This window comes from Salvelinus alpinus, chromosome 9 (genome assembly GCF_045679555.1).
Source record: "Salvelinus alpinus chromosome 9, SLU_Salpinus.1, whole genome shotgun sequence".
NCBI lineage: Eukaryota > Metazoa > Chordata > Actinopteri > Salmoniformes > Salmonidae > Salvelinus > Salvelinus alpinus.
The window spans coordinates 57,825,820-57,841,613 of record NC_092094.1 but is presented as its reverse complement, the minus strand read 5'-3'; the positions used below and the strand labels follow the sequence as shown (position 1 = coordinate 57,841,613).

The window sequence follows — 15,794 nt, the reverse complement described above, 5'->3', positions numbered from 1 at the left end:
GTTTTACACATCTGATTGAGGAAAAGACAATCCAGTTTCACCGACAGGCATGGGATGTCCCTTCCTCCCTTTGATACTTTCCCATACATCATCTCTCTCTTTACACTTTCGTATGAGCCGCCCCATATAAATGAAAATATCAACCTTGTCACAACGATTTTGCTCCTGGCATTGATTGGGAATACCAGTGCCAGGTAGATTAAGGTTGGTAATATATCTGTTTTTATTACCATAATCTTTCCGCTAATCGTTAACCTTCTGCTTTTCCACATATTGAGTTTTACCTTTACTTTTTCAATCTTTCCTTCCCAATTTTCCTTTATCCCATCCTCTTGAAAGAAGTACACCCCTAATATTTTTAGACCATCTTTGCAGACAGTTATACCTCCCTTGCCCTCTGTTCTCCCTTCCCAGGCACCGCAGTACATCATAGAGGACTTCCCCAAATTAACTTTTGACCCCACTGCTTCTCCATAAGTTTTCAACAGTACAATCGCCCTATCTATCGCTCGGTCAGAACATAAAAACAAAGTGGTGTCGTCTGCATACTGGGCAATTTTCACCCTTTCTCCGTTACTCCCTGGGATATGCACCCCGTCTATACCTGTATCATTCCTCATCAAATTTGCTAGCGGTTCAGCAAATAACACGTACAGTAGTGGCGACAATGGGCACCCCTGTCTCACCCCACCTTCTTGTAGTACTGGTTTGCTGAGAAACCCGTTAATTTGTACTCTACTGTATGCCTTATTGTACATTGTCTTAACCCACTTAACCAAAGTCGTGCCACAATTCATTCTTTCTAGAATTGAGAACAGGAACTCATGACTGACCCTGTCGAACGCCTTCTCCTGATCGACGTTCAACACACACAACGGTAGGTTTCTGTCCTTGGCCCAAACGATCACATCTCTGGTTAACTGTAGGTTATATGTTGCAGACCTATTCCTAACCCCGCATGTCTGGTCCTCATTAACCAGGCTTGGCATTACCTCTTTCATCCTATTTGTTATTACTTTCCCCAAAATTTTATTGTCCACATTTAGCAAGGTAATGGGCCTCCAATTTTTTAAAAGCTCTTTTTCTCCCTTCTTGTAAATTAAGCTTATTACGCCGGACCTCATAGATTCCGGCATCAACCCCTCGACCAAGATCTCTTTGTACACCTCCAGTAAATCCTCACCTAGGATACCCCAGAAACAACAATAAAATTATTTTGGTAATCCATCACTCCCTGGTGTTTTATCGGCCTTCAGAGATTTCATTGCCTCCTCTATTTCCTTTTTGGATACCTCCCTTTCTAAATGTGTCCTTTCTTCATTGTTTAGTTTTTTGCTTATACTATTTAATAATTCCTCCATTCTTGCTTTTTCCACTTCTCCCTTCTTAAACAAAACTTGGTAGAATTCCTGAGCGTGCGCCATTAAATCTTCTTTTTTTGTAACTTTCCCTCTACCTGTTTCTAATTCGGTAATTACAGACTTTCTTTGTTTTTCTTTAATACTCTGGAAAAAAAACTTTGAACATTTTTCATCTTGCTCTTTTTCTGTTATTTTGGCCAAAAACGTAAAGTTCTTGACCCTTGTTTCAATGTTGTGTTCTATTTTCTTTTGGATGTTTCTGTATTCCTCCCCACACACCTGTTTACCCTCATTTATTTCAGAATGTATGGCCTGTAATTCTTCTTGCAGTTCTTTATCAAGATGCCTTTCTTCCTGTTTTTTCCTTTTGCTATAAATTTGGCAAAAATACTTTATTTTGATTTTTACCGCCTCCCACCATTCAGCTGTGTTTTTAAATGCCCATTTCATGTCCCTCCATGAATTATAAAAGGACGTAAACTCGGCCCTAAAATCCATGCCTTCTAGCACCTTCGTGTTTAACTTCCAAAATCCTCTTCCTATCTCCACCCCTTTAATTTCGCAAGAAACCCCAATTGTGTCATGATCTGAAAACCAATTTGGATATATGGAGAAGCTCAAACTTTGGGTGGTCTTGGATACAAACAGATAATCTAATCTTTTACTTGCTCCTCTTGAGTTTCTCCATGTATGCCCTATACCTTTCTTATTGTGTCTCCTATATGTATCTGCCAAGTTGTAATCACACAAAACATTTTTTAAATATTGTGCAGTAAAATCATATTCCCCGTCTAGGTCTGTGTTACAATCCCCCCCCATTATCACCATGCGGTTTGTGCACAGAACATTTGGTAAGTGCTTGAAGAAATCTAACCTTTCCCCTTTTACTGCAGGAGCGTACACATTTACTAGGCGCAGCTTGTTGTTGTTCAGCCTGCCATCTATATATACGAGCCTCCCTGGAATTACACTTATTACCTCCTCAATTACAAACTCAGTGTTTTTAAATATTATCCCTACCCCATCTGAGTGCACATTACCTATGCTCCATACTGAAGCACCTGCCTTCCATTCCTTGCTGAACCTTTTGATGTCCTCTTCGTTCTTTAGGTGACACTCCTGAAGGAAACACACTTGGAAGTCCAGTGCCTTTAATGAAAAAAACAAAGATGTCCTCTTGACAGTGTCTCTCAATCCCCTGGCGTTAACTGACAGGACATTAAACATCGTTTTCTTTTATGTTTCGTCCCTTTGCCCCTTGGTCCGAAACATTGTTGTTGACGTCAAGCTTTCCACCATAGAGCCACTCAGGAAATCTAGCTGGAAATCCCTGCTGCCCTCGCTATCCTCCTCAAAAGGTACGACCACCGGCACTGGTGGAGGCTCTCCCGCTGAGGGCGACTCAGGACCTGGAGCTCCTTGCTCTCCCGGCTCCTTGTTCTCCAGAACGTGGAACCTGTTGGATGTCTCTATTATTTGTTTTTTTGCCTCTTTGTCCAGCCTCTTCCCTGGTACTTTCCTTTTTGCTGTTCTCTTCCCCTCTTTCCAATCCATCTCTTTATCCACTTCTGTTTCACCCCACTGTACTCTCCTCTCCACCGGGTTATCTGATATTATTATCCCCTGTGACGACTCCTCTGTTGCCACCTGTTCTGGTTGAGCCGAAGTTCCTGCCACCGGATTCTCTAAAACGTAGGGCTCCGCCACATCCCCCGGGACCATTCCCGGAGAAGCCTCCAGAAGAGGCCTCGGGAGGTTCTCAGGTGCGGGTGCATGGTCTCTTGAGATCTCTTCCATTACCACCTCGATGTTTCGCAGTGATTCCGCGTAGGTTTTGTGTCTGTCAGGGCAGTCCTTGAACATGTGCTCAAATGAATCGCACAGATTGCACGATTTGGGTTTTTTACAATCCCTTGCCTGATGATCCGTCTCCGAGCAGTTTCTACAGAAAGTGTTCGGGCACAGCGCTGCAATGTGGCCCTCTTCTCCGCATCTTCTACATGTTTTGGGCTGTCCATAAAAGTAAAGGTACCCCTTTACACCGCCAATGTAGAAGGACGCTGGGGGATGTTCAAATCCTCCCGCCCGTGTTCTAAATCGGACAGCGTATTTTCTCTTCCCATTCCACATACCATCATAATCCATTTCTTTTGTTCCATCCCCCAAAACATCACAGTATTTACTTAGGAAGGATCGAATATCCTGCTCTTTCACATACGGATTTTGCATGCAGACTGTTATGGTCCTTACCCGACTTGCGAACAGAGGCTCCACATTGAAGTTGGAGATCGGTGTTTCGTCCTTGTGTTCCAGGCACTTGTTCCAAGCTTCTTGACACAGGTAATCCCCCGTGAAGGTGACCTCGAAAGCATTCCGTGCAGGAAAATCCCTGTAGCAGTAGATTCGTTCCGTCGTCACTCCCAAAAATTCAAAAATGACTTCCTTTGCAAAACTCCTTCTTCCAATAACGAATTGTATTCCATCCATTTCTTTCCCGACAAACCGGATTGTGTTCAAAAGTCGCGCCGCAGGGGCCGACGTAAAGTCTCCCGTCGCCATCACCTTCTCTTTCCTTTCGCTGATCAAACTGCGGTCATGCCACACACTTGATTTTAGCCAAAAGGCCGAGAAGCGATAACCCACAAATGGACCCCTGCGCCCGCCGGGCACCCGGGGGTCTCGGCAGACTTTGGCGGTTTGGCAAAAGGTGGCTCCTCCTCCCCACCCACCCACCCACCCACCCACCGACCTTTCCCTGGCGACAGACAGACAGACAGACAGACAGACAGACAGACAGACAGACAGAATGCGGGTGTTTTTTTTAAATTTTTATAAAGTCGCCAATGCGTCTTTAAGTCACTAGCTCTTTGAACTCAATTGCCCTTAGCGACAACTTGGAGTGGAAAAATACACCGGTCAGTCCGATTGAAGTCAAACGCATGAGCAAAAAGTCTCGGCGGTGGGTGGGCGTCATCATCTCTGTCAATTTCTCTTGAAACAAGATATACCGGGCTCTGCCAGAAGCAAAGCCCTTCCAAAAATACTTGGAACTCATAAGTGTTCCTCTCCACGGAAGTCTTTAGTAAAAGGCGAAAGGCTTGTGCGTAATGAAGAGAAACCAGAGTCGTATGGAAGTCAGAGGTCGGGGCCCGAGACACACTCTGTGCACTACTAGGCTGGGACCTCGCGGGTGGGTGGTCGGTCACCCAACCCACTCTGCCAACTTTGTGTGGGTAAAAAGTCACAGACAGACAGACAGACAGACAGACAGACAGACAGACCAACCAACTCACTCACTCACTCACTCACTCACTCACTCACTATCCTGACCAACGTTTTTTTTTTTTTTTTTTTTTTTTAAGTAAAATGGCGGGAAACGGGGGAACCCACGAAAAGCGCTTCGCCCTACTTTCACTTTGGATGTTTTTTTCTTTCCTTTTCTTCTTCTGCCAGCTGTTTACACAGCTTTGTGTATTTTCTTTCCTTGACAACGGGAGAAATGTGTTGCACCGTTCCCGGAGGTACTGCAATACCGGGTCGATGCGTGGAGCGGACGGAGCAAGCCCCATTTCCGACTCCCTGTTCGAAAAATCCATTTAATATGTAGTCCCCCGATGGGGGACGTATCAGATATTAAACTGATAAGAACAGATTTTTTTTTCTTTTGGAAAAGTTTTATTAGCACATTTCCTTTAAAAACAGCTCATACATTTTTTAACATCATTTCATACACATAAAAACGGCAATAAGGCATAAAACACAGCATGGACATTACATTACATTTAAATTTGTTAAAAAGTACATGTTGTTAAAACCAATGAAAACAACCATGAATAAAAGTACTTTCCTTGTAAAAACATCGAATCTGTAAAGCCATTTAAAATGTGTACGAATGATTTTAACAAAAGTAAAACATTTTTAAGACATGGAAAACATGTTAAAAAGTCACTTTGTTAAAAAGCTGTCCTCAGTCCCCTGTACGGGAGCGGGGTGAGTCCTTATCAAACTTGCCTCATCCTGCTCCTCTGAATAAGCCACCGTCCCGTCCTTCGGGGCCCAGAGGAGATCCCTCCCCTAGGCGCTTCGCCCTAGGCGCCGCAGCGCTGTCAGGCCGTGGCCGCCGGGACCTAGGGTGTTGTGGGGGACCCTTCGCTTGGGGTCGAGGCCCCCTTCCTTCTGTACCACCCCAGGGCTTCCGTGGCTATCATGGCCACTGCCTGGGGGGTGGTCTCTATGCTTTTCGCTACCAGCAGGTTACGGGAGGACCACAGAGCGTCCTTCAGGCACGTGAGGGTGGGCCAGAGCTTGGTGAAGGCCTTCGATGGGATAGGCCTTCGGCCCACCCCGTACAGCACGAGCTGAGGCGTTAGGTCCTCCCCTGCTGGTAGACACGGAGTGATCAGGGGGCCTGCTTCCTTCCACAGGTCCCTGGCGGCTCTGCACTCACAGAGCAGGTGCCTCACCGACTCCTCTTGGCCGCAGCCTGGTCGGGGGCACGCGGATGTTCTCGCCATGCCCCGTGAGTGCATAACGGCCCTGACCGGGAGGATCTCGTGGGCGACCATCCAGGACAGGTCCCGGTGCCGATTCAGGAGAGCAGGATGGGCCACATTACGCCAAACCGTTGTGGGCTCGCCTATAGCAAGCCCGCGTACTGGACACACTGGTTCCCGATCCTGCACAAGAGAGAGAAGAGAGCGGTGTTTAGTTAAAACCGTGACTGCTTCTTTTTCCAGTTTAAAATGTCTTAAAAATTTCTGGAGCTGGGCGTAGTGAGTGGGGAGCAGGAAAGAGACTGGGGCTCGCAGGTCGACTGGGATCAGCCCCAGAGTCCTGAGGTAAGATCCCAGCCAGAACCGTGCGAGGGCCTGGGTCTTGTTGGTGACCGGGGAGGTGGCAAGAGTCAGATGTAGCGCTGTATAGCGGCTGCCCAGGAACAAGTAGAGGTCAGGCAAGCCTTTCCCCCCCTTGGACCTGGGCCTCTTTACCACCTCCCTCCTCAGCCTCTCCCACTTGCTTCCCCACAGGAAATAAAACAGCATCCGGTCCAGAGCTAAAAGAGTTGTTCGTGGGGGGATAAAAACAGAACTGATTAATAAAAGAACAGGTAAAATCACAGCCTTGATGATTAAAACCTTGCCCTCAAATGTCAGTCGTCTCAGTCCCCAAAAACCCAGTCTCTGTCTTACAGTCCCTAAAATCCCGGTCCAATTGCCACTACCTCCTCCCTCCCTGTCAAATTTTACCCCCAGAACCCTTATGTCCGTCATTTTAACTGTCAGTGGTAGTCTGGTCAAGTCTGAGTCTGCCCACGGTCCGAAGAATTGGGCCTCTGTCTTGTTCCTATTCAGTCTCGCCCCAGAGGCTTGTCCGTACCAGTCAGTCCTGTCCAGGGTCCTGTCAACAGATAAAAGGTCGGTGCATAAAATATTGACGTCGTCCATATAAAAAACACACTTGGCAGTCATCCCCCCACTCCCCGGGATACCCACCCCACTGATCCGTTGGTCCCTTCTCAAGACCTGTGCCAGTGGCTCAATGCACGCAACAAACAGGAGGGGAGATAATGGACAGCCCTGACGGACGCCACAGTGTACTCCCACTGCTCTTGACAAATGCCCATTTACCAGGATTCTGCTGGTGATGTCCCCATACAGCAATCCCACCCAAGCTAGAAACCTTTCCGGGAACCCCATTTTTTGCAGTACCTTGAAGAGGTACTGGTGCGAGACCCGATCAAAGGCTTTCTCAAAATCTAAATTTAGGACTATAAGCCGCATGTTTCTGTCTCTCGCATAACAGATGGCATCTCTGATCAGTACTAGGCTGTCCGTGATCTTCCTTCCCGGAATGGCACAGGCTTGATCCGGGTGGATCACCTCCCCTAAAACAGAAGACATTCTGAGTGTTAAAACCTTGGTAAAAAGTTTACAATCAAAATTTAAAAGGGTGATCGGTCTCCAGTTTGTCAGGTCAGTCCTGTCATTTTTCTTGTGTAAAAGGGTCACGATTCCTACTCTAAAACTGTCAGGTAGTCTGTCAAGTTGTTCGAAGTCAGTAAAAACAGTCAAAAGTTCGTCGGCTAAAACATCCCAAAAGGTTAGATAAAACTCCAAGGGGAGGCCGTCCTCCCCCGGTGATTTACCCCTCTTAAAATGTCCCAGTCCTTCGTCGAGTTCAGTCATTGTCAGGTCTTTTGTTAGGTCGTCCGTGCTGGGTATGGTCCTGTCAATGTATGTTAAAACGTCCTCCATAATCTCCTCACATACATCTTTTACCCCGAACAGTTCCCCATAAAAATCCTCGACTACTCCTTTAATTCCTTCTGTGTCTGTTTTTAAAACCCCATCTTTATCTTTTAACCCCGTCATTGACCTACCCTTGCTAACTATCTTCTTAAAAAAGTATCTAGTACACTTCTCCCCCTCTTCTAATTCCCTTTCCTTGCTTCTTAAAATAACCCCCTTGCTCTTATGTTCTGCTAAAAATGCCATTTCTTTCTTTACTTCTTTGATTTCTTGGTTAAAATCAAAGCCCTGTTGGCATAGGTTAAAATACCGTTCCAGTCTCTTCTGCAGTCCCAACATGCGTCTATCTTGTTTCTTACTTTCTCTCTTTCCTATCTCCCTGAAGAAGGTCCTCGTCTTACCCTTCACCATTTCCCACCACTGTGCTCGTGTATCGAAGAAGTCCTGTAGCGTCTGCCACTGGCAGAACTGCTCCCTGTACTGACTAACTACTCTATCATCTTCTAAAAGGGAGCAGTTCAGTTTCCAGGGCCCTCGTCCTACAGTCACACCCGAAGTTAGTGAAAGGGTGCACGTCAGCATTACGTGATCTGAGAAGAAAGCAGGGGTTATTCTAGCATCAGTTGGGGGACAGTCCCGAGTAAACAGATAGTCAATGCGAGAGGCTCTGGTGCCGTCACCACTGGTCCAGGTGAAGCCCTCCTCTCTTGGATGCAGGGTTTTAAAACAGTCAGTTAGTTTAAAATCCCTGCACAACCCTTGCAATAAAACGCTTGACCTATCTACCTTAAAATCCTCTCCTGCCCCTCTCCTGTCTGCTCTACTTAAAACACAATTAAAATCCCCACCCACCACTAGAGGATCCCTCCCCAGCATGTGGGACTGCAGGTCTTCTAAAAGTGTGCAACGGTCATGCTTGTTGTTAAAACCATATACATTTAGCACGTTAAAATTTCTCCCCATAAAAGTACAGTTGGCTAAAAGAGCACGCCCCCCAACCACCACTGTGCTCCCCCTCACCACCACCTGTGGGTTCTTGAATAAAATGGCAACACCATCGTTTTTATTAAAATTGGATCCGCTCCAAATGGAGGGCCCGCGCTGCCACTTTTCCTCCCATTTGCTGTAAGAGGATAAAAAGGGTAGGCCACACTCCTGTAATAAAAACACATCTGAATTAACACTTTCTAAAAAGGATAAAACCGATTGTGCTCTTATTTCCGTCTTCACACTCCTAACATTTATGGTGGTGATGTTAAAAGCCATGAAAGAGGTGAATAAAAACAGTGCTAAAAGGAAAGAAGGCATTAAAACCAGTTTAAAGGGGGTTATTTTTCAGGTTCTTTCTCTCTCTCCCTACGGGGTAAGGGGGGGTGGTAGGGAGAGGAGGTTAAAACAGGGTTTAAAAACGATTCTTGGTTAGGAGAGTTGAGAGGGAAGACCCTGGACTCGTCCTCCCCCTGGGAGCTCTCCCACTCCAGTTTGCCCTTTTTTTCCTCGCACTGTTCGGGGTCGGAGAGCTCCTCAGCGTTTCTCTTCCGTGGGGGAAGGTGTTCGCCCAGGGCCTCTCCCCCCCCTCCCGTACCCTCCTCGCTTGGCAGTGTCGTTTCCGACACTGTCATCATGCTGTCGGACCCACTTGGGGAGCTCTCACTCAAAACCTCTCCGGGGCCGTCTTTCTCGGCCCTTTCTCCTTCAGGGGTCACCTTAGTCTGGGGCAGGGGGATTGGGGTGGGGAGGGTTTTGTCCTCTCCTCCCACTTCTTCCACCACTGCACCTTCCGCGCCCTCTACTACGGCCACCGCCTCCACCACTGTCTCCTCCACCACCACCACCTGCTCTGCAACCACCTCCTCGGCAACTGCCACGGTGGCCACCACCTGACGCTCGGAAGCCCGGTCCGCGGCCGCCTCCTCCCTCCTTTCGGCCCTGACCTTATTGGCCCAGGAGTAGGGGCAGCCACGGATGAGGTGGGACCGCTCGCCACAGAGGTTGCACGACCTTCCGTTCGTGCATTCCTCGTAGCGATGGCCCACCTCCCGGCACTTCATGCAGACGACCTTTTTACAGGCCTCTGCAAGGTGGCCATGCTCACCACACTTACGGCACAGCTTGGGCTGGTCCTGGTAGTGAACATGGCCCCTGTTCTCTCCGAGGACTATGGTGGATGGGATGGCTTTCAACCCACCATAGCCCCCGGGGTCCTCCCACTGCTGGACAGTGACCCTCCAGGCCCCTGTCCAGATCCCATCGGGATCCTTCACCTGGACCAGGGGCCCCTTCACGTTGCAGTACCTGCCCAGCCATACTGCAACGTCCTCCGGTTGTATGGTTTCGTTATACATCCGGATAATAACAGTTTTAATGCTGTTATCCGTCAGCTTGGTCACCTCAAACATTGCTGTGAGGGACCCCTGGGTGTTCAGGGCGTTCTGGAGTTTCCCCCAGAACTCCCTCAGGAAGCTGCCGCTGGCAAAACTGACATCAAAGCCTTTCCCATAAGGGAGGGCTAGGATGCAGTTTACCTGCGCGGGATGGAAACCGAGTTCCTTTTGGAGGAATTTCCTGGAGAAATCCAATCGGGATAACTCCATCGTTTTTCCTCCCTTCTCCTTTAAAAGGAGGCGCACTGCATGGTGCCTCCTCATGCCAGCCTGTGCTGCTGACATGATGGAGGCCCACTCCCTTTAAAACCCAACACCAGTGAAAGGAGGGGGAGGGGAAGGGGAAAAAGCATTAATATGGTTCTTCCAAATGCTTCCCTCCCAATTGGCTCCATATCTTTCTCCCTCCATGCGAACCTCATCGCATTAGCTACACCAATTCCTGGTCCCGACTTGTTTAAATTACTACGTGCCATTTCTAAAAATAAAATGCACGTTTTAAACCAACAACAACAAAAACGCTCTCCCAAAGGAAGCTACTATCAATCCAATATACCGCCTTGAAACAAGGATACCTTCCTCTCAAACTACCTTATCGCCTTCCTACTTCGACCTTCTGACTCAGCGAGCTCTGGGGCACCTCGGTACCAAGCTTGATCTGAGCCAAAAGGCCGAGAAGCGATAACCCACAAATGGACCCCTGCGCCCGCCGGGCACCCGGGGGTCTCGGCAGACTTTGGCGGTTTGGCAAAAGGTGGCTCCTCCTCCCCACCCACCGACCAACCACCAACCAACCCAACAGACAGACAGACAGACAGACAGACAGACAGACAGACAGACAGACAGACAGAAATGCGGGCGTTGTTTTTTTTTTTTAAGTCGCCAATGCGTCTTTAAGTCACTAGCTCTTTGAACTCAATTGCCCTTAGCGACAACTTGGAGTGGAAAATACACCGGTCAGTCAGTCCGATTGAAGTCAAACGCATGAGCAAAAAGTCTCGGCGGTGGGTGGGCGTCATCATCTCTGTCAATTTCTCTTGAAACAAGATATACCGGGCTCTGCCAGAAGCAAAGCCCTTCCAAAAATACTTGGAACTCATAAGTGTTCCTCTCCACGGAAGTCTTTAGTAAAAGGCGAAAGGCTTGTGCGTAATGAAGAGAAACCAGAGTCGTATGGAAGTCAGAGGTCGGGGCCCGAGACACACTCTGTGCACTACTAGGCTGGGACCTCGCGGGTGGGTGGTCGGTCACCCAACCCACTCTGCCAACTTTGTGTGGGTAAAAAGTCACAGACAGACAGACAGACAGACAGACAGACAGACAGACAGACAGACAGACAGAGACAGACTCACTCACTCACTCACTCACTCACTATCCTGACCAACTTTTTTTTTTTTTTTTTTTTTTTTTTTTAAGTAAAATGGCGGGAAACGGGGGAACCCACGAAAAGCGCTTCGCCCTACTTCCACTTTGGATGTTTTTTCTTTCCTTTTCTTCTTCTGCCAGCTGTTTACACAGCTTTGTGTATTTTCTTTCCTTGACAACGGGAGAAATGTGTTGCACCGTTCCCGGAGGTACTGCAATACCGGGTCGATGCGTGGAGCGGACGGAGCAAGCCCCATTTCCGACTCCCTGTTCGAAAAATCCATTTAATATGTAGTCCCCCGATGGGGGACGTATCAGATATTAAACTGATAAGAACAGATTTTTTTTTTTTTTTTGAAAAAATAATTTATTACTTTCAAAACCCTTCATTTTTACAAAATCATATTTTAGCAATCAAAATCAAATATTTCATTATTTTAAATCTATTTACAAAATTAATCAACAAAACAAAAACCCTCAGGGGAGCAGCATCCCTCCCCTTCATACCTAACCAATACCTTTCCCTATCTCCCTGTCCCTAATCTATACCCTTACATCTCTAAATTACTCCCAGCCCTAAACCTCCTTTCCACCTCTCCCGAGCAGCATGCTGCCCCCACTTCAACTCCTCCCTCTTCATCCTCCCCCTCAAATCTCCTTCCACCCTCCTTACTATCCCTTCCACCCCCCAATCTCTCCCTGTCTTGACCAAGTTCTGCCTGGCTTCCCACAGCCCCCGCTTAAAGAGACTCATGAGAAGCCAGATCAGAAACCCGTCCCTAACTGTACCCCTCGCTCTCCCTACCCCTCTCTCTAACCTTGCCCAAGTCAACACAAAATCCCCTCTTACCATTCCTAACAACACCCGTGCCCTAGCCCATACTACTCCGGCAAAGGCACAGTCCCAAAAGGCATGACGCACAGTCTCCTCCCTGCCACAAGCAGATCTTGGACAGGTGGGGGATCGCGCCAAACTATGCCGGTACATAATAGCACGCACCGGCAAGCACTTGTGGAGGCTCAACCAATTCAGGTCCTTGAGCCTGTTGTCCAGGCCCCGCGCCTGCACTCCCTCCCAGACCACTTCCGAGATACCCACTACAGGCGCCGGACTCCCTGCCCGTCTGACCTCCTCGTACAGGTGCCTGTGGTCTAAACCTACTCGGGCGACTTCAACCTCGGGGTGCGCACGCAACCACTTGGCCGCATGGCCAAAGTGCCACGGCAGCTGTTCCGCCCGAGGACCCGTGTTAGACCACACCATTACGCTTCTCGCCTGATACGAGAAGAACACCCGCAGGAGGTAACCGGACGGGTGTATCACTGGATGAGCAAGCTCTGTCAACAAAAAAGAAACAAAAATTGCGTCCAGCTTGAGGGGGAGATGCGGTACCCCCCTACCTCCCTCCCCGATGGGACAGAGCATGCGTGCCCTTGCGACCCACTCGTACCTGCCACCCCACATGAACTGAAACACAAGCCTCACTAGAGGCCTCCTCAGACACGCCGGCAATGGGTAGATGTACGCCAAATACAAGAGAGACGGCAATACATCCACCTTGAGAACCAGGACCTTGCCTATAAAAGACAAGGACCTAGCCCTCCACATCGCTAGCTTCCTCTGTACCACTGCGATACCCATGTTCCAGTTCAGCGTCGCTGAGCCTGAGGTCTCAAAATGGACCCCGAGAATCTTCAGGGCCCCGTTACAGAGAGATAACCCCCCGGGCACATCCGTCCTACCGCGCCATCTTCCGAAATACTTAACAGAAGACTTTGCATGATTCAGAACCGCTCCCGACGCTCGGGTGAAGTCCCCAATTATGGCAAGGGACCTTGTCAGGCACGAGTCCTTGCAAACCAGCAAGGAAGTGTCGTCGGCGTACTGCGTCATCTTAACACGCAGCCCGCCACTTCCAGGGATCAACAAGCCCTCCACCCCTGTGTCTGCCCTTATGGCAGCCCCCAGAGGCTCCATGTACAGAACGAAGAGGAGAGCCGAGAGCGGGCACCCCTGCCTGACCCCTGAAGAGAGGTCAAAAACATCACCCATGTGACTGTTTACGCTTACCCGGCACCCCGCTCCGATATATAATGTACGGATCCATCCTATAAACTTCTCCCCAAAACCTAATCTACCTAACACTCTGAAAAGAAAAGATCTATTCACGCGATCAAAGGCTTTCGCCTGATCAAGCGCTGCTACCATTAAAGGCAGACCTCTATCTTCTACCCAAGCGATGGAGTCCCTGATCAACTGTAGGTTCCATCTAATAGAGCGTCCCTCTACCCCGCACGTCTGATCCTCATGGACGACGTAGGGAAGGGCTGTGCGCAAACGGTCCGCTAAGACCTTTGCTAGCAGCTTATAATCCACACACAGCATGGTCAACGGCCGCCAGTTGCCAAGGTCAGTTGCTTCCCCCTTCTTATAAAGAAGTGACAGCACACCAACCGCCATTGATCCCCCCGGGACCCCCGTCTCAAGGATGGCCTTCAAGACTTCGAGGACCACCGGTCCAAGAATACCCCAAAACTTGAGGTAAAACTCAGCCGGCAGCCCATCCATCCCAGGCACCTTCCCTTTTCCCATCCTCCTAAGGGCGCTCTCAACCTCTTCTAGGGAGATCTGAGCCTCCATCACGTCTCTAATGCCCTCCGGCAATCTCCGGGACAAGTGTTCTAAAAACACATTTCCCTGCTCTACATCTATTACCCTTTCCTTAAAAAACCCTCGGAAATGGTCAGTTGTCACCCTGACCATCTCCTCCGGCTTTCTAACTATACTGCCATTTTCTTCCCTAACCCCATGCATTACCTTCCTACTCTGTCTGGCCCTAACCGACTTAAAGAACATAGCGGAACAAGTCTCATTATGTTCTAAAAAGCCATTATGCACCCGCTCGAGGAAAACTCGAGCTTTCCACTCCTGCAGCTCCCTGAGCTGCGCCTTCAGGGCTGTGAATCTCTCCCAGTCAATCGACCCTCCGAGGTTGCCTGCCTCGTACTCGAGTTCGAGCAACCTTTGGATACCATCCACCTCCCTCCTTTCCTCCCTTTTTTTCCTCTTACAATATCCTATTATAAAATTCCTAATCCTCACCTTGACTAAATCCCACCACTCCAACACCCCCTCGCACATGGACCGGAGGCCTTCAAGCCCCCGAAAGAAACAAAAAAAGGCGTCAACGAAAGCTTGCTCCTCCAGCACATCCCGATCTAACTTCCAGTACCCCCTACCAAAGAGGCAGACTGGCGACCCCACCTGCAGGAGCACCCCGTCGTGATCTGAAAAGAAAACAGGCACCAGCCGCCCAGACAACTGACCCAAAGACCTGGATACAAAAATATAGTCGAGCCTCCGCGCAACCCCCCTGGAGTTGCGCCATGTAGGACCGGCCATTGTCGGAGTAGTGTGCAGGCCACCATCAACCAGACCATGGCAAGCCATTAGCCCGGTGATGGCCCCTGCACTACTATCCCCTCCTACCCCTAAATCTATATTAAAATCTCCCCCTATCACCAAGTGCCTATTTGTAACACACAGGGGCGTCAGACAGTCCACCATCTCCCTCCTGTCTGCCGCCCCCTGTGGCCCATACACCACCACTAACCTATACCTACTAGCCCTATACGTGATATCTACCCCCAATACCCTCCCCTGTATCACAACAAACATGCCCTCTAATTTAAACTCCCTATTCCCGAACAAAATCCCCACCCCTGTTGAATGAACCCCACCTATTCCCCAAACTGACTCCCCCTTATCCCACTCCCTCCTAAACCTATCAACGTCCCCTCCATCCCTCAGGTGAACCTCCTGTAAAAAACAAACATCAAAACCCACCCCTTCCAAAAAACTAAACACCGCCCTCCTCTTAACAAAATCCCTCAAACCCCTTACATTTAAACTAAACAAAATAACCGAAGTATTCATTAATCAAATATTCCTCAAAACCAAAAACCCAAACCAAAAAAAACAGGAGACTCACCCGCTGCTCCCCCTCTCATCTGACAGGGACGTCCTCTCCTCTCCTGTTGTCCCCCCATCTCCTTCCCCCAGACTACTTATTGGTGACCCCACGTCCCCATATACGTCTGCCGTCCCTCCCTCCCCTGCCTGATCCAGTGTCCTACCCTGGATGTCCTTCTCCTCCGGCATTTTTTCAAAAAGTGTGTCTATCACTAGTTTCTCTTGAGACACCGGAAAACCCGCCCCCTCTCTCTCTCCCCCCTCCCCACTTTTCTCCCTCCCACTGACCGTCGTCTTCTTCTTCCTCTTCTTTTCATACCCCGACCCCAAAGGGTCTCTTTCCTCCCTTTCCTCCACTCCCCCCCCCCTCCCCCATCCCCTTCTCCTTCCTTTTCTCTCCTTTTGCCTCCTTTCCCTCCTTCTCCTCTTCTACTTCCATCACCTCTTCTCTTTCTGTCCCAAC

At 49.0% G+C, this 15,794-nt stretch overlaps 2 non-coding genes and 2 pseudogenes across 2 annotated transcripts; all 4 read right to left on the bottom strand.

Annotated features, from left to right (window-relative positions):
* Positions 1 to 4,371: 4,371 nt before the first annotated feature.
* LOC139531142 (U5 spliceosomal RNA) lies at positions 4,372 to 4,488 on the bottom strand. The gene has a single exon (XR_011666249.1). It is a non-coding gene; the product is annotated as a U5 spliceosomal RNA (small nuclear RNA).
* Positions 4,489 to 4,860: 372 nt separating this feature from the next.
* LOC139531057 (U2 spliceosomal RNA) lies at positions 4,861 to 5,038 on the bottom strand (annotated as a pseudogene).
* Positions 5,039 to 11,048: 6,010 nt separating this feature from the next.
* Positions 11,049 to 11,165, bottom strand: LOC139531141 (U5 spliceosomal RNA). The gene has a single exon (XR_011666248.1). It is a non-coding gene; the product is annotated as a U5 spliceosomal RNA (small nuclear RNA).
* Positions 11,166 to 11,545: 380 nt separating this feature from the next.
* LOC139531050 (U2 spliceosomal RNA) lies at positions 11,546 to 11,725 on the bottom strand (annotated as a pseudogene).
* Positions 11,726 to 15,794: the final 4,069 nt, after the last annotated feature.